Below are 19,788 nucleotides of genomic sequence, written 5' to 3'. Positions count from 1 at the left end.
GTTTCAGCCTAGTGCATTTCCACATTAGCTATCCTTGCCCACTTATATTTTAATTCTATATTTGCGTTCCAATATTATATATCTTTTGTGCCATTGGATTTCAAGTTCCCCAAAATAGGAGTTTGATTAATTACAATATAGCTATGGAGTCCATATCTAGAAGGCTTAACATATATTAAATAATAATCATTTCAATATCAGAACAAATTAAAGGAAAGCTCAAACTATTAACACTGCGCCTGAGGATAAGTTCTCTATGTAAACAGAAATGTTGCATTCACCTTTCTCTTTATTCACATCTTTAAAATATTGTTTATTTTTCTTCAAAAATAGAATGTAAGTGTTTAGAAAATTAGCTTTCAGAGACTTCCACTTCAGTGTTTAGAAAATTAGCTTTCGGAGACTTCCACTTCTGGCCAAGACGAAGTGATGCCTGTCCTGAAACACAACAACAACAAAATAGACAAAAAATAAATAATATTTCAAGACACTGGACATGAGGGAACAAAGGACAGTGATTCCTGAGAGACAAGGAATGAATGAATGAAGCCCTGCAATTGTCCTCGCCTACTGCTTGAAAGAGTGCCCTGGCTTTAGTACAGCAAGGGGAAACTGAGGCTGGGCCTCATGAACTCTGAGCTGAAGAGACATGATTCAGAGTCCAGAGAGACCAAAGAGGCTAGAGTTCATAGGACCAAATACCAGACAGGAGAGAACTGCCTGTAAAGAGAATCTCAGACATTTGCAGAGGGTCTCCTGGGATCAGCACTGTGTATGAGGAGACTACCCAAGGCTGGGGAAAGAACCGTCTGAAGTGATTAGAAGGAACAGTACCAGGTGCTCACATAGGACTGGGAATAGAACCTGGTCACAACAGCCAGACCCCTAAACCTCATAATTCACGGGGCATTGGGTAGAATATTTAGAAGGGTCTTGCCTCAGTGATGGGAAATAATTAGGCTTAGACTGAGCATTAATCTAGAACCACCTAGAAAATCACAAAAATAAGGCTTGAAAAGATCCAACTGTTTTTAAGTAAATTAACTGCATCTCAGAACAAAGTTGAGAAGATTGTTAGAAACACAAAAATATTCAAAACCCATCAAGATAGAATTCATAATGGCTGGCATCTAATTCAAGATTACCAATCACTCAAAGAAGCAGAAAACTACAACCCAAAATGGTGAGAATCAATTCATCAGGATCAACACAGGTGTTAGAATTATTAGCCAAGGACACTGAAATACTTATCAAGATTATATTCCATATATTCCAAAAGTTATATAAAGACATTGAAGGTATAAGATATCATCCAAATCAAAGTTCCAGAGATGAGAACTGCATTTCTGGAGTTGAAAAATATACTGGAAGGGATTAAAAGCAGATTCAAGATTACAGAAGAAAAGATCAGTGAACATGAAGATACAGCAATTGAAACTTTACAAAATGAAACACAGAGAGAAAAAGATTTTTTAAAAATGAAAAGGGAATCGGTGAAATTGAGACAACTTCAAGTAGCCTAATATGAGTACACATGTCATTGGAGTCCCTAAAGGATAAAATAATGAAGGAAAAACAGAAAGTGAATCTGAAGAAATAACGTCTGAGATTTTTCCAAATTTGATGAAAACTATAAACGTACAGATTCAAGACCTCAACAAATGCCAAACACAAGAAATATGAGGAAAACTACAGTAGGGCACATCATGACCCAATTGCTCAAAACGAGGGATAAAGAGGAAATCTTAAAAGCAACTAAAAGAAAATTACACATTACTTGTAAGTAAACAAAAATAAGGATAATGGAAGATTTTTCCTGTTATAAAGACACAGAATGAAAATACAAGCCACAAAATAGGAGAAAATATTTGCAAAGCAGATCTCTGATAAAGTACTGTTTCCACAATATATTTTTTTTAAAAAAACTCTCCAAACTCAAGAATAAGAAAACAAACAACTCAGTTTAAAGATGACTACCACCACCCACCTATTGGAATGTCTAAAAGTGAAAAAGAACAACCAGAACTCTCCTACCACACTGCTAGTGGGTAATATATAATGGTACGGCCACTTGAGAAACATTTTGGCACTTTGTTATCAACATATGCATCATATAGCTATGCCACTTTACTTCCAGATATTTTCTCAAGAGAAAAGAAAATGTAAGTTCATACAATTACACACAAATGTTCACAGTAACTTTATTTGTAATAGCCAAAAGTAGAAACAACCCAAATGTCCATCAACAGATGAATAAGTAAACAAACTGTGATACATTCATACAATAAAATACTACTCGGTCATGAAAAAGAAATGAACTATTGATAAATGCAACAAGGATGATTTCAAAATAATTATGCTGAGTGAAAGATGACAAAAAGATTACATACTACATGATTCCATTTATATAAACTCTAGAAAATGCCAACTTATCTACAGTGACAAAAAGCAAAATAGTGACTGCCTGGGGACTGGATTGCATGGGGACAAGAAGAAGGATTTCAAAGGGGCGTAATGAAAATGTGGAGGTAATGGAAATGTTCACCATTTTGATTGTGTTGATACTTCTACGGGTGCACACTTATGTCAAAATGTACCAAAATGTTCATTATAAATATGTGCCCTGTACTGTATGTCAATTATATCTCAAAAAGCTGCTAATTTTTCAACATAAAAATAAATTAAAAAATAAGTTTTTAAGTAAACTTTTTTAATACTTTAATTTTATGTATGTCTTCTGTAATAATGATTCTAAACTAACATTTTATCTTTTTATTAATTCACTCTCTTTTGGGAGATAATAATAAAAAATCATGTATTTTGGTACACTTAAAAAATTTGTCTTTAAATAACACATGTCCAAGTACAATATATATAAGACTTTATATGCAATAATTCAGGAGTTTGTTTCTTTTTAAGAATTTTGTCATTGCTTGGTTGATCTCCTGCATGCTTTAGGCTTTTTGACTCAGTGTTGAAATTATTCCCCATGTGAAAAGATTTCATACTGAGACTCCCTGGTGGACACAGTAATAAAAGTTGTTTAGTTGATATGCTTATTTTTTTCAAACTTTACCACTGCACTGACCCCAAGTATTAAATCTCAGCATGAAGATGTTTCTAAGTTACATTTATACAACATAGTCATCCATAACACTTCAGGGATTTTATATTATAATGTCAAGGTTATCTTCTCTTAGTCACTGTAGTTTTTAATAATCATTGGGTCCCAACATTATGGCTGCTGCTTATAAAAAATTTTCTCATCAAGGTTATATCCAACATGCATATAAGTACAAAATTTTTCTGTAAAAATCCTTTGTTTACCTCATCTTTTCTTGACCAGTGGATGTATACACATGATCTGTTTCTAGCTCATGAAATTTTCCAAATATAACATTTACTGATTTAAAAACTTCAGAAGGAAATTTTAGAAAACAATGCTCCTCTAATCTGTCAATTGTATATTAATCAATGTATTACTAAACTGGTTTAAATATTGGATCTTATTAGTACCATTCATATGTGTTAAACAACAACTTTTCATATACCCCATCTAATGAGAAAAAAAGGAATGATCATACAACAAATTATAAGCTCAAACCACATTAAAATCCAGAGGATACTAGGCTAACACTCAAAAAGTAGAAAATTATGTGCTATATAACACATTTGATTTCTTACTAGAAATAAGACAATGCAAGATTTCAGGAGACCTGAACCTTGCTTTGATGTCTTTGTTTCAGTGTTCTTGTAATAGTAGCATTTTGCAAAGCTTTGGTATGGTTTGTAAAAAGTAAATAATTCATTCTCCTATTCTTTTTTTGAGGGGGGGGCTATAAAAGTTTGGTATGATTAGAGTTGCAGTGGCAAGAGGTTCCATGACATCATTTTATTCTTGTTCTGTGGATTCTGTATTTTGTGCATTCAGATTTCATCTAACAAGTCAAAGAATGCATTGTAACAGGAAACTCCTATTCTGTTTTCCAGTAAAACCATGATGGACCAAACATATGAGTTTAGCATATGTAAGCATTTTAAAAGGGGGAGTTGAAAGAATTCCTGGAGTACTAAGTAACAGCACAGTGGATTGATACTACTTTTTAAATTATACACAATTGTATATAAAAGCCCTGGTATTTTTAACTTGGTTATGTTAAGATGTACTATTTGTTGTTTGTACTTCAGTCCCCAAAATGACCTTGAAATAAGAGAATATTAAATGGCAGTAGGTAAAAGGAAAATTATATAAATTTTATTGCATACGAAATCTAGAACTCAAAAGCAACTACCAAAATTTACCTATAAACTTGCTTATCAGGTTGGTCAGTCAACAGCAGTATGTGGGATAGTTTATAGGGAAAGGATACCAAGGATAATTTGGATTGAAGAGGCTTCCTCTGGATGCTGGAAACTTTTATAATGCCTGGTAGTTAAAGGCTAGAACAGGAAATATCTTGGAAATATCTTACAATTTCATAAGAAGAAAATTGGGGGACTACAATGAAGGAAATAACCTTATCCCTGATTTTGTCAGCCATTGTGCAATACATATAAGGTATGGATTTCAGAATAAATGAGCAAAGGCATAACCGAGGCAGCCAGGAACCACTATGTACCTACCCAGTCTAGGAGGGTAGATATTAAGCACTTTCTTAATATCAGAGCATGCATGTCAGGAAGATCCTTGTGATTTAGATTGAATGAAAATATTTCACACATGGTCAGTCATCATAAACAGCTAAAAACTTTTGGCAGTATGTACATCACTTGTAATAGAGAAATGCAAATTATAACTAAAATGAGATGACATCATAACCTATGACATACCATAGGTTATGTCAGCTTGGAAAGTGTTTAGAAGTTTGATGTTGGTGAAGATATAGACACATTGATGATAGAAATATAAATTTCTACAACTTCTAGGGAAAGTAGTTTGGGGATGTGTGTCAAAATTACAAATGCCCATACCCTTTAACCAACAATTCCACATCTAGTAATTTTCCCTACAAACCTACTCACAAATGTGCAAAATGACCCATTCATTTAATAAGCACTTAGCACCACCTGCACACCAGCTTCTGTTCTAGGCACTGGGGCCAGAGCCACAAACACAGTAAAGGGTCTCATGAAGCTCGCATTTGTTAGGGAAAGAGCCTATAAACAAATAAATACAAAATATGAAGGGTCTTCAAAAAGTTCATGGGAAGATTCGTATTATCTTTTAATTATGTTTTTCCACAAATCTTATGAAGTACCTTCATATGTTGACTGGTGGCAAGTGCTATCAAGAAAAATAAAGCAAGGTGAGAGGAGTAGGGCGTATTGAGGGAGGGATGCTGTTTTATGAAAGCTAGGTAAGGAGGTGACATTGAAACAGAAAACTGAAGGAAACGAGGAAACAAAGTATGGAGGTAACTGTGGGAAGAGTGCCCTAAATACACACCATTACAGCATTGTTCGTAAAAGACTGTAAACAACCTAAATATTATCAATAGAGGCCTACTAAATATATACAGTATATGTACACACATACATGGATATAGTGTATAATATGTGCATTATGTACATATATGTATAAACATAGAGAAGAAAATGATAAAATGGTTATGGAGGAGTACTGGCTCGCTGGGGATACTGAGTTAAGGCTTACTTTTCATTGAATCCTCTTTGTATCTTTCAAATTTTGTACCTCATGCATACACTCTCAGTTTCATATACAAAACACCATTATGACATGGTTTATGCTAAATAAATGCCTAAATATGACTGAGGTAAAAACATCTATCCTGTTTAAAATATTTGTGGGAGTCTGGAAATCCCAAATGATAATATTCTACAATCCAAAATACCTAGGGAAATTTACATTCAAATATATGTCACATGTATTACACTAAGAATGTTTCTGGACTTTCTGATAAAGACAGGCCCTTAGCAGGAGAAAAAGAGTTTGTACCTTTGGAAAGAGCAATTCAAATAACACATCATTATCTATGCCACTAAAAACAACTGAATCTCACAGATGCATAGTTTCTTGTCAAATTTTCAAGAATTTATACTACTCTCTCACAACAAAAAAATTTTATGTATTTCCCTCTTCCACATTTTAATGAAAAAAATGGTCATAAAGCAAAGGCCTAAAACTGAAAACAAATTCCAGCCAAGAAACCATCACCACAAATCAAAACAAACACACCAATGCTGATCTTGGAGTTCTCGTGAAAACCAATGCTAAAATACTTTCAATTTCTCTGTCTTTTCCTAGATTTTTCATAGAAATACAAATTTATGGGGAAACCATGGATGTGCTGTAGACAGATAAGCAACAGAACAGAAGATAGCTTTAGTTATAGGACAAATTCCACATATTTAACAGATAAGGCTTGTTCCTGCTGACTTACTCTTATTGACCAGACACACCACATCCTGACAGCCTTAATCCATGTCCCCAGCTGATACCACCAACCACTCAGATGTGAGGATGGCAATATGACCAGAGGCCTGTGCTGGGGGAAGTGCCAGCAGTCACAGGAAATGGACCATGGTGGTGGCTACACAGCAACGAATGTGGACTCCACTCCTCTCCTCAGCACCTTTCTCTCTGGTTAGTCCTTCCCCCATTGTCTGAAGAGGTTATTGACCAGCTGTGGTAAACAGAATTTCTGGGCTTCTATTCATTTTACTTTATTTTCATGCCTCGTGTAAAGGATTGTAAAATGTAGAGGATGTTGAAGCTGGGGTGGTGGGGTGTGTGTGTGGAATCACTTCCCTGAAGCATGTTATTGCAGTTTGGGGTGGCATTATCCCCCAAGCTATTCCTTGTGATGCTTAAGGGTTATATTCAGTTTGGACTCAGCAGACCAAATGTCTGGAAGCAGGCTCAGAATTTTCTTCCTTTACCACTTTTATGCTCTCGTTATGTGTGTGTTCGTCTCTTCTGGTGTTTTAGCAAACAAACATTCCCACCGAGTCTTCAAATCCATATAACGAGACATACACAATTAGCCACCTTGCATGTGGCATTCCCAGTAATCAACAGGAGAGTTGCTTGTACAGGTCTGCTCTACTTAAAACATTCTCATTTTCCTTCAGTTACCCACTAAAATTAACCACCAAAATCAGGATGAGATATTTTTAAAATAGTACCTTTCCAGCTATTTTTCAGAGCTCAAAGAACAGTTACATGATACTATTTTCTATACTCTGGTAACCAGAGAATATAACCAAGTGAGTGGTATCTTCTAGTACAAATCTAATCCCAAGTCCTTTTCATCTTTTTTAATTGAAACATAATTGATTATCCATATTTGTGGGATACAGAGTTGACCAAGTCCTTTTCAGAAGTCAGAAAAATCAGTGAATCATGAATGACGTGTGGCTGTCAACTTATAGAAGTAATAAACATTGCTTTATAATGGTATTAGCTGAAACTGCTATCATATTTTTATTTTATTGTATTACTACATAAATATAGAGCAACATGGGATTTGTATGTGAAGGGTGGGCAGAGATGCTGAGAGTGACGGGGGGGTGGATTAAAGCATCCCTCTGCAATCTTGACAGTCCAGTGATGAAATCAACATCATGTTTAACATTTTCATCCTCAAAATTCCTTCCCAGCCTATACTGCACAATCAGCAGATCTGAACATGAGGGGCCAAAGACAGGGATCCCTGATCTTTCTCGTTGCTCCTGGAAATGGTAGCACAAAAACCAAATCCAGATGGATTGCAAGAGCATCACTGCTTCTACAGAGTCCCACAAAATGTATTGGAATTTGGAAGTGGATGCTGTGCTGCCTTTTTATTTCCTGTATAGACGCAGGTGAATAACAATAATCCCCATGCTGTAAAAGCAAGGTTTTAGCTTTTTTCAGACTGCATTTTGTAGAAATTTATTTCCAAGGAAATCAGACTTTTATACCATAAAACTCAAGAATATGAATGGAGGTCTCATCTTGGAGAGGGTCCTAGCAAACATTGAGGTCCTAAAAAGCAATGTAGGATACTTATGAATAAAAGATCAGGATAAGTTTGTTGGGTAAAATTGGAATATATTTGTGGTAAGACCAAGCATGCTCACATGCTTATTTTCAATCAGAGGCTACCTGAGGTAAATGGCTAGGTCTAGTTTAAGGCTGCTACATGCAATGTGAGTTTTTACATAACAGTTAAATCCTCAAATTTTAGGGTAAATTATTGGTGGGGTTGTGGAGAGGAGAAAGGTGGTCTCTCCTCTTTATGTAAGACTATAAAAGAATGTAAGTGGTAAGAAAAAAAAAGCATTAAGATATGATAACTAAATGTAACAATAATAATGGTTATCATTTAAAATTACTTATGTGCCAGGCACTAAAAGATGCTTTACATACTTGATCTCATTGAATCATGCAAGATATATATTATTATCCTTGTGTTACAGGTGAAGAAATTGCCTCTTAGTCATCAAATAACTAGCCCAAGTCTATATAACTTCTAAATGACACAGGTAGATTTAAATCAGGTCTCTTTCAGCCTTCTGTAGATGTCAATAGATACAATTATTAGAATATAAGACAATTGATAAATGAATCAAGGAATGATTCTGGCTGTTTCAAAACTGGTAAAGAAAAAAAAAACACCTTGGAGGAAATAAGCCATTTAGTAGCTACTATCTCTATCAGTCTCTATTTTCTTGTCTCTAAAGTAAATAATAATACCTTCCTGGTAGCACAAGTCATGCTCATTTAATGAGATTGCTATAGTTCCTATCTGCATGGATGGCATCAATATCCACTCAGCCAGCTACCTGCAAGTCATTCTGACCTCACTCCCATGTCTCATTAGGCCGTTTAATCCAAATATTTTTCCTTGTAAATAACTCTCATATCCATCTCTTTATTTCTATTTTTTGTTTGATTTTTTTGTTTTGTTTTTTGGTTTGGTTTGGCTTTTTTTATTGAATCATAATTGCTTATTCAAATTTTGGGGATTCAATGTTGACATATGTTGATCAAATCAATATTACGAGTATGTGTATTATTACAAATTGTACTTATTCTTTATGCCCCTTGTCCAATCTCTCCCCATCCCCCCTCCCACCCCCCTCCCACCACTGATAACCCTAGGTTTCTTCTCTCCCTCTGAAAGACTAATGGTTACTCTGTTGATTTGTTGCCTAGGTAATCTGTCCAGTGCTGAAAGGTGTGTTCAGGTCCCCCAGTATTATCATAGAGTAGATGCTTCTTCTGTCACTCTGGAATGGGCTTTGTGGAGAAGACATCCTGTTCTTTTCTTTGGTCTCTGCTGGTGACTCTCCTTGTGTCAATGCACTTCAGTGGCTGGTGGACCATCTGCGTGGTGGTTGTGGTATCTAGCCACTTTCATGGCAGCTGTGGTTACTGTGGTGGCTGCAGTGAGGCCACCCACATGGAAGTGATGTTTCTGGCATGCTCCTTGGTGCTGGCGGTGTGCCTGGTTGTGGGTGGAGCTCCTGTCCTGGCCCAAGGTGCTGGCGGTGTGCTGGGGCCGGAACTAATTTTTTGTCCTTTGCTTACTTCTAAGATGGGGGAACTTCCTGTGGGGACCAGTACTTGAGCTGTGTGGTTGAGCTAAACTGCTGCTTTGCTGCCGTTTCCCTAAGGAAGGCTTTTTGTGCAGTTTGGGGTTTAAGGGTTGGCCTTATAGGTACTTCCAGCTCTCCAGAGATGCAGTGCTCCTGGGTTGTGCAGAAACTCTGGTCTGGGCCTGAGTTTTTTCATCAAACTTCACCCCACCCAAATCTGCATTCCCGGCCAGTCTCCTCTGAGTGGTCCTGTGCTGATTGGGGGGCAGGTTGGCTGTCCTTGCTGTGTCCTAGTGTTCCCCTGGTGGGCCTGTCTCCCCCACTGCCCATGCTCCAAATACTTCCCATGGGATGGGCCCTGCGCTGGTCCCTTGTGATGACTCACTGGCATCTGAATGGCTCCCCTTTTTCAGCTGTTCTGGCTCCTCACTCCTGTGTGGGTCCACGGGAACCCTATTAGTGGTCTTGCTGTCCTGGGGGCCACCAAGGCCCACTTCTCCCCTGTCACCTCCAAGTAACTCCATCCAAAGGGCACAGCTGGGACTTCTGCCATCTCCTGCTCCATGCGCTCAGCAGCTCCAGCCTTAGAGAGGCCGCAGCCCAAAATGCTCTGGGTAGTTTTTTCTTTCTCTCATTGTGGCTTCTCCTCCTCTTCCCCTGAGCTCCAGCAGCCCCAGCTTGGCTGTTTTTACATTTTTATGGTTGTAAACTGGTTGATTTGTAGGAGAGAGTGATGCTGGGGACCATCTATTCTACCACCTTGACCAGAACTCCTCTCCTCCACCTCTTTATTTCTATCTCACTGACATGCATTCCTTCAAACCCTTACCAATCCTCACCTAAATCATTCTCACCATTCTTTACTCTGTTCTTTTCATTGCTATGAGAAAGATCTTTCTTAAAAGTTAATTTGATTACTTTCCTGCAATTCTGCAATCAAGTATATACCATAATCTAGCAACTCCACTCATAGAGATATACCAAACAGAAATGCATACTTATGTTCCCCAAATGGCATGTACTGGAATGTGTATAACAGTTCTATTTGTAATTGCTAAAAGTTAGGGACTATATACATGCCCAACTTTAGAATGGATAAATAACTTGTGGCATATTCATGCAATGGAATACTATATAGCAATGAGAGGAAACAAACTTAACCACACACAAATAAAATATTCCTATGTACAAACATTTAAATAAAGGCAAAAACATGAAAAACTAAGCTAAGCTCTTCAAAATCAGGACCGTGGTTACCTATGGGCGTTGGAGCTGGTATGTTCCATTTTTCTATCTGGGTCCTGGTTACACTTTTCTTTATGCATATCATATGCCAATAAAAAGTAAAAAAAAAAAATCAAAGTATGCTGTCTGTTTGTATCAATGAGTTTATACTGGAGATAAAGAAAAGGACAATTCAGAATAAAAAGGATGTGAAACTCTTAATGACAAAGAACTGTAACTACTGGTGACATAATCAGCCGGGTAACTGAAGGGACCATCATGAAGGTGGCCACTGTGGATTATAAAAGCCAGATACATCAGAGACAGCTGCTCTCACCAACAATGAACTGTTAAGTGTCTGCGAGGAATGCAATGAAAAACAATTATGCTGTTTTCAGACATAACACAGTAAATTCTAACCATATACCAAACAGCCTGCTTTTACCAAGTAAAAATAACATGAAGCCATGTGAAGAGAAAAAAAAAGCACAGGGACCTGTCAGAACCCAGCTTACACAATGTCCATCATCAATTTAAAATCACTTTATTTTTCTTTGGAAAAAGCCTCTTCAGAATTTGTCAAAACTCTGGATTCAACTCAAGCAGTGGTATTTGGGGATGTGGGTTATAGAGCCAGGAGATTCTTACTTTATCAGCATATCATTATAGAAAAGGTGTCTGTGTGCTCTTCTAAGGTTATGATAGCTGCTTCGTGCCAGACAAACACAAAAATATTCTAAGAGTAATTAAAACAGTTAATGTCAAGTACTTTACTTTTCACCTTTGCAGAGAACAATTTTGACTTTCAAAATAAGATTTACCTGCTGTTATTATATCACACGAGGCCATTACGATGTCAAGATTTTTCTGAACAGAGCAGCAAAAGAGAAGCATTCACAGAGCAAGATGTGCCTTATTGTCCCCTCAACACATTCTCTGGGCTTCTCACTTTCCCATCCATGAGAAGTTTTCATTGATTTGTCATTGAGTGCTCCCTGGAGTCCCATGAAAGCATGGAAAATGTGACCATATGTTCCAGCCATGCCCTTGGTCAGAGAGCTGCTGACACCTTCATTGTCCAGCCTTCAAGATTCTTTAGTACATTTTATGTCTTAGAGACAGAAGTTATTTTAAAGTGATTGACTGAAGCAGAGCTTCTGGAATTAGAACAGGTGTGATTTGCGTACACATCTGTTTGGTCATAAAATATTGGCACGTAAGTGGGATATCCAGGTTCGCAGCTGCTTTCCAAAAGCTCCACACTGCATTTAGTACTCTTCTAAGACAGCCAGATCAGGGAATGAAATATTCTCCAGTTGGAAACAATGAAAATTAAATTACCCATGTTCTGCTTACAATTTATCCTATATTTCTGAATTTTTAATAAAATTCAGTCATCTAAATTTATAAATTCTAAATTATTCCTTTCTTTAGAAATGTCCATTCTGTTTTCTTATGGAATTCATGGGAAGAGATGTAAATATCTACAAAAATAACAACTTGAACCACACATAAATGTTCCCATTTGCCTTCATCATTCCCTTAGAATAAACCTCTGAGGAATAAATATGTTTCTTCTTAAGGAGGAAGAGTATCTCTAGAGAGCGCAAACACATGCACACACTTGGAAACAAGCCATTTCATTGATATTTATTTCTCTTCTTTCCTCTTTTGTAAAGATATATTTTAATAAGTATTGACTGATCTGAAATGGAGGTTTCAAGGAATAGTTGAGTAATGCATTCAGACAACCAGATCTTTGCATTTCAGTCATATAATATTAGCACATACTCAGAAAAAATAAATTTTAGCTCCACTTCTGTAATTCTCCTTACATATTTACATGCAAATATTTTCTCAGGCTCGGAAACAAACTACCAAAAGAAAAATCGTACTGACTTTTATACCAAGATACAAGTTCTCCTTTGTTCCTCTCTCAGGAAGGCCAGTAATTCCATTGAGATAGGTTGCTTATGGCAAGATTTCATATTCATTAGAAAATCATGCCTTGGTGGGTATTGTCATGTTTGTCCCCTCCAAGGGAACTCAACACATAAGCCATTTGATTTTTAGTAGCTTAAGACAAAGAAAAATACCTAGCCACAACTAAATTCCTCAAATGTTATTCTTTCCCTATATATATGACCTACTATAAATGTTTATTCCCCAGTTGTCAGCCATCTCTCTAGTGGGGTCCAAGACCCTAATTAAAATAACCAGGTGTTTCTCACTGTAATTCCCTAGCAGTTTTGAAATATATGTAAAGCACTGAGCACGGTGCCAGACATAAGTTAAGCCAAGAATACAGTGTAGGCCAACGCCCAAAGAACTGTTGAAGATAAGGCCCTCCCTTCCCTCTCAGAAGGGTAGCCTAATACTGCTGCCCACGAGGAAGAGAGAAGGGCTTCAAAGGATCACAGAAAAGAAGGTTCAAATATGAAGGCTGGAAAGAAGCTGTTCTGCTCAGATGCCCATCTTGAGCCTCAACTGGTGGAAGGATCAAGAACCCTCTGAAGATTTACATCAGTAACTAAGAATCTCTCCTCTGGCAATTCTCCAGAGGTCCTATGAGAATTATGACCAGGACTCTGTTAAGATTCACTGTCCATACTGTCAAAAGGATACACTACTGAATGTTCTATAGATCAAGTTGGCTACCAAATCAGGTGACAACCATCTCCCTCTGCTTCCCAGCCAACAGAGAAGAGGCAGCCTTCCCTTTATGCCCCACTCCATGTGCCCCTTTAGGTAATCCTTTGCTTTGACTTCAGCCCACGGAGCCATGCCTGTTTACAGCTGCACGAACCAATCCTGCTTAGTCTTCACCACATGCTTATGCCTGATGCATAGATGGACTTCAAAAAAGCCAAGCTCCTTTCTAGGCCACTCCCTATTCTACCCTAACTTTGGAATGATCAAAGTTTATCCACAAAAGTTCATACAATCCTCCACCAAACCTGTTTCCACGGTTCTCCCCGTTGACTTCCTGATGAATCCATCTTCCACAGATACAGAGAATCTGTGGTCTTTCCATTGGAACCTAGGATATTCTTCATGATCATAAATGTCCATTATATTTATCCAGAAGATTAAAAAACAGTGTGTAGTGATGACATTGAGAATAAGCCCTTGTAAGTTACCTTGGAAGTACATTTACTGCCTTATCAAATATTTTCCAGTCCAGAGTCACTAGGCAAAACAGATAATACTGTGGTCCTTCACAGAAATATGTCTGGCATTTTGACCTCCTGAAACAGTTACATCAAACAGCTTGGATACATAAAGCACAAATGCAGACATTAAGAAAGTTTCACTTTGGGATGAAACTCTCTCAAGCTTCAGCACACCTTTTTTGTTGCCTTTGTCAAAGGCTCAGTACCTTGCCTGAATCAGTCCTTAGGCTCCTGTTTTCATCTTTTTAAACTCTTCAATCACCATCCTAAAGATGATGACTCAAAGTTGTGTCTCCAGTCCTGAATTCCCATGTGTGTGTTTTACTATTCTGGTAAACGCAACATGTGCAACATCATCTTCCTTAGAAAAACTAAATGAAGAGCATATTTTTATCAGTTTTCTCTGCTTCCAGTTTCTTTTCCCCCACTTTTTCAATTATTCCAAAACACTTAAAATTTCCATAAAATATCTTTTCATCAAGTTATCCCACTGATGAACATCTTCTAAAGCTTTCTGTTTCCTTCAGGGCAAAATAAGTGGTATTTCTAGCTAAGAAACTCACACTACCTGTTTCTGACTTCTTCCCAAAACCTCCCCTACACTCCAGACTACTTATTATTTCATTCTTTCGACAAGATGTTAAGCCAAGTCTCCATTTTAAGGTTTTGATCATGTAGTTCTTTTCTCAGAGGATGCCTTTCCCTTCTTTTCCAGCCACTTCCTCTCTTTTAAAAAGCAACTCATTTAACCTAACCTGGGGAGTCTTTCAGACCACTCCTGGCTTTATGACCTTCAACTACCTACACCACTCATTCTGACCATTTATATATTATCATCCACTCTTACATATATGTTTCTGTTTATAATTTATATTTCTAATTACATTGTGTCTATAAAAAACAGGCACTATTCCTTACATTTTTCCCTTAGCAATGCGCATAGCAAGCACTTGATAAATACTTATAGAAAAATGAATAAACGAGCCAATGTGCAGTTTGATTTTACATGTAGTAAAGAACTGGGGAGTTGTCAGAACAATGGTCTAAGCTGAATCAAATCTACTGATTCCTGTTGGAGATTCCTGGATTTCCATTGCTACATGTCTATGCTTAACTCCAAGTCCTTAAACATATTGTAAAAGCCAATCAAATATAGAATTATTCCACAAGGAAGAAATGTAAGAATAGAAGCATCACCAAAGCACCAGTTTCAATCTAACACATGTGAGGAAAAAAAAAAAACTAACTTTGGCTTATATATATATTTGGGCAATATATTCTGATATTATATACAGGAGAAAAATATATATTAAACAATTGCATATAACCAAAATAAAAATCCTGGAAGGACAGCAGAAATAATCTATATTACTAAATATATTTCATATATTTAACATATTTTAAATAATATATTGCATATGAATATATGAAATATATTTCTATATTATTAAATATATTGTTAAATATATCTTCATGTCAAAAATAGAGTCTAGTTTCTATGGGTAACAATTTCTAGTCAAGTCATGATATGCAAATGTGAAAATAGAGAGATCAGAGAGATCTATAAAATAGGAAGCATTTTAAATTCTTTTCAAGCATTTGAGGTACATGTAATTGACAATATAGAGCTTAATAAAAAAAATAACTACATGTTTACTGTGTACAAGGCCCTGTGCTATGACCATTATTATTTAATCTTCTCAACAAATTTATTAATTAAATGATGTTATTATTCCCATTTTACACCAGAGGAAACCGAAGCTAAAGAGGCTAAGTAACATGCCCAAAGTCACACAGCCAGTAATATGCAGAGCAGGATACGGACCCAGTAGTCCAACTGCACTGCAAGGAAGAATCAGTGATGCCACACAGTTTCCCTTGACCAAGCAAGTGGGCTCCAATAATGATGTGTGACATCATGATGCATGATGACCTATGCTTAGAAAATGAATAATTGCTTAACATAGAGGGACAGAGGATTATATGCAATTTCAAAATATTGAGTCTTGTCTAAAATCTGTTTTTACACTGCTTTATTGCTCATTTCAGCATTTATATCACCTTATTCAATAGACTAATGGACTTCCCACCATTTCACCAGTTTATGAAGAACTGGGTTAAGAAATAGAAAGCATCCCTATTGATATTTCAATCCCTACTGAAATGTGAGCGAAAAATAGCAGACATAAAAAGGAAAACAAAATCCTCAAAATGTCTGTTCTCTCTAATAAAGTATAATACAATGAGCTTTCTCAAGCTAAGAAAGAATATTTCAACTATTTAAAGGACTATATTTGATGTTCAGTTGCCATATAAAGCTCACAAAATGGAATTTTATACAGATTACAGTTTGACCTTAGAGTAGTTAATTTATTTGTCGGTCTGTGTCTTGATCTATCAAGTAGAGACAGATAGTTTCTACTTACATCATTTATTCCTTCATGTACTTGTATATTTATTTCTTATATTTACCTTAATTTATAAAGAATTTAACATAATTGCATTATCTATAAATATTCTTTACATATCTAAATGATGATTTAATTACTTTATGGTAAGTTTTTTGTCATTTATCTTTAATTCTTCTACTTTTTATTCTAAAAAACTGCAAAGCTGTAGGAAATTGAAAGAATAGTTCAATGAACAGCATATATCATTCACGTAGGGCCACCAGTTGTTAATGTCTTCCTACATTTGCTTTCTTGTTGTATATTCCTATCACACACACAGACATGTACACTTTATGACAAACCATCTGGAAGTAAGTTATAGCTATCATGACACCTCACCATTAATTACATCCCATGCATCTCCTAAGAACAGGAACATTCTCTTACATAAACACAACATTATCATACCCAAGAAATTTAATGTTGAAACAATCTAATACACCATCCATACTCAAATTTCCCTGGTTTTTTTCTACAAAGATATCCTTTCTAGCTGTGGTTTTTAGCTCCAAAATCCAATCAAGGATTACACATTTCATTTAGTATTTTATGTCTCTAGTCCTCTTTAATGTAGACAATATCCTGCCTTTTTGTTTGTTTTTCATGACATTGACATTTTTTAAAAAGTCCTGATCAACGGTTTCAGAAAATGTCCCACAATCTGAATTAGTGTGAGTGTACTTGTCATTATTTTTTGATATTCAATGTATAATAATTCATTACTGTCTTTTTTTAAAATTTTCTTTTTAAAATTTTCATATTGTCTCAAATTTAGCCAGTCAAGAAGTTGTTCCTATGTTCTTTTGGCATGTTCCCATCAATTTTTCAGCACTTCTTGCTTTCTGGCACAAAATATTACAAATTTATCACATGCAAGAGCTGGAACAATCCAATATTACAGAGAGTCCTGGTCCTTTTAGAAAGAGTGATATTTAGAAACTAATATAACTTTGCTTGCATCTTGGCCTTTTCGGTGGACAGGGCTTGGAAAGAAAATCCATTAAAATGAATTCAGTAAAATAAAATAGGTAATCCATTTGGAGTCAATGATGATGTGTGCTATGAATATGGACTCTATTTTATCTTTCTCCAAAATTACCCAGTTGTTCCAACACCATTTATTTAAAAGTCCATCTTATCCATAGTAATTTAAAACACAAATTTATCATATACTTACTTTACTTACTTGAGCCTAATTTCTACACATACTTGTGTCTTTTTCTGAACTTTGTATTTTTCACAATTGTCTATATACTCATGTGCCAATATATTCTTTTTTTAAGTATATTTACTCAAAAATATAAAATTACTAATAACTTATATTGTGGTTTTGCTACCAACTTTCAATTCAGCATCAAGACTTAATTTGTGAAAACTTCAACCAGCTATTACCGAAGGAAATGTTTACGGTCTAAGTAGCTCAGTGGGTATCAGGATTTGGTCCTGGGACCATCACTATCAAGATCATCTGGGAGTTTGTTAGAACTGTCCCAACCCAGGCCTTTTGAAACAGAAAATGCAGGCTGAGGCCCAACAATCTGTGCTTTAATAAACCCTCCAGGTGGTTATGATGCACACTCAAGTTTTAGGACCACTAGTACAGTTTACCTTGACTTATCTCATCATTTAATTCTATGATGCCTTCTGGCCCATGTCTTGCTGTCACTTTATGGATGTCCTTTACAAGAATGGTCATTTCCTAAGTCAGTGTGATGGTTAATTTTACATGTTGACTTGACCAGATTAAAGAGTATCTAGAAACCTGGTAAAACATTGTTCCTGGATGTGTCTTTGAGATTGTTTCCAGAAGAGATTAGCATGTAAGCCTGAGTGGACTGGGTGGGAAAGATCCGCCCTCAATATGGGCAGGTTGGGGGCCCAGAGAGAACAAAAACAGAGGAAAAGGAATCTCTTATTCTATCTGCTGGAGCAGGGATACTCTCTTCTCTCCTTTTCCATCAACATAAGAACTCAAGACTCTTCAGCCTTTAGGTTCCAGGATTCACACCAGTGACACCCCGAGCTCTCAGGCCTTTGGCCTCGGACTGAGAATCATACCATTGACTTCCCTGGTTCTGAGGCTTTTGGACTTCAGCTGAGCTGTACTACCAGCATCCAGTTTGCCAACAGCCTATTGTGGGACTTCTCAGCCTTCATAATCACATGAGTCAATTCCCCTAGTAAGTCCCCTCTCATATATTTACATACACATCCTATTGGCTCGATCTCTCTGGAGAACCCCAACTAATATAGTCAGGAATTAGATCACCATCTGTACTCTTGATTGACCAGCATTTTTTAACATCTCAATATCTTGATAGTTCCATACATTGTGTGTCCCATCTTCCCGAAATAGATTTCCAAATACTAAGTTTCTCACACTTCCTTGTCACTGAGTCAGCATGTGGCCTAGGTTATACTAACTAGATGCACTCAAATGACGTGGAAAGGGCAGAATAAAGTGATGACCACAGATAGACTGATCTTGAGGCTAGCACAGGGGTGAAGATGTCCAGTTCTTTGGGAGCTGTGGTACAACTTTTGTAGGCTCATCAATGCCATGTGATGAGCCATGGCAATGATAGTGTTCTTACTAGAAGGTCATATCACATGGCTGGGAATAGCTCCCAGCTCTGTCATTCCCATCTGAGTAGCACCAAGCCTGATTCTTTGTCTCTAGTATCATATTCTTTTAATGACAGAAGCTTTGGAATATGTTTTAATATACAATTCAATAATTCTCACTGCTTTTATTTTTTTTTAGACTCTTTGGCCCATATTTATTTTTTCCACATGAATGTTTTAGCATTTTATGTTTAAATTATTTCAAATTTTTAAAAAGCTTCTGAAATAATATAATCTTCCATATATACTCCATTTATAATAAAAATTGTGGATGCTTCAACTTAGCTGCTTCAGACCTTTAACACACTTTAGTGGCTCTGAGCTGTAAGGGTTCTGAATGACAGAATCTTATTCAGATTCAAATTAGTTATCAAATTAATACTCATAGTCCTCAGGGTATTTGATTCTTACGCGAGTCTAAAAAATGATTACAAATTGATAATATACATGTCAATATTAATTTTTAGTTATTCATAGTCAGACCACTTAGAAAAATTATTTCTCTTTTTGCACATTACCTTTTTTTTTTTTAAATTTTATTTTGTCGATATACATTGTAGCTGATTATTGCTCCCCATCACCAAGACCTCCCTCCCTTCTCCCTCCCCCCCTCCCCCCCAACAATGTCCTTTCTGTTTGCTTGTCGTATCAACTTCAAATAATTGTGGCTGTTATATCTTCTTCCCCCCCCCCCCGGTTTTTGTGTGTGTGTGTGTGAATTTATATATTAATTTTTAGCTCCCACCAATAAGTTGCACATTACCTTTTAATTC

The sequence above is a fragment of the Cynocephalus volans genome, chromosome 5, assembly GCF_027409185.1.
Source record: "Cynocephalus volans isolate mCynVol1 chromosome 5, mCynVol1.pri, whole genome shotgun sequence".
Classification (NCBI taxonomy): Eukaryota; Metazoa; Chordata; class Mammalia; order Dermoptera; family Cynocephalidae; genus Cynocephalus; species Cynocephalus volans.
The sequence above is the reverse complement of the archived record's forward strand: the minus strand, read 5'-3'. Positions refer to the sequence as shown.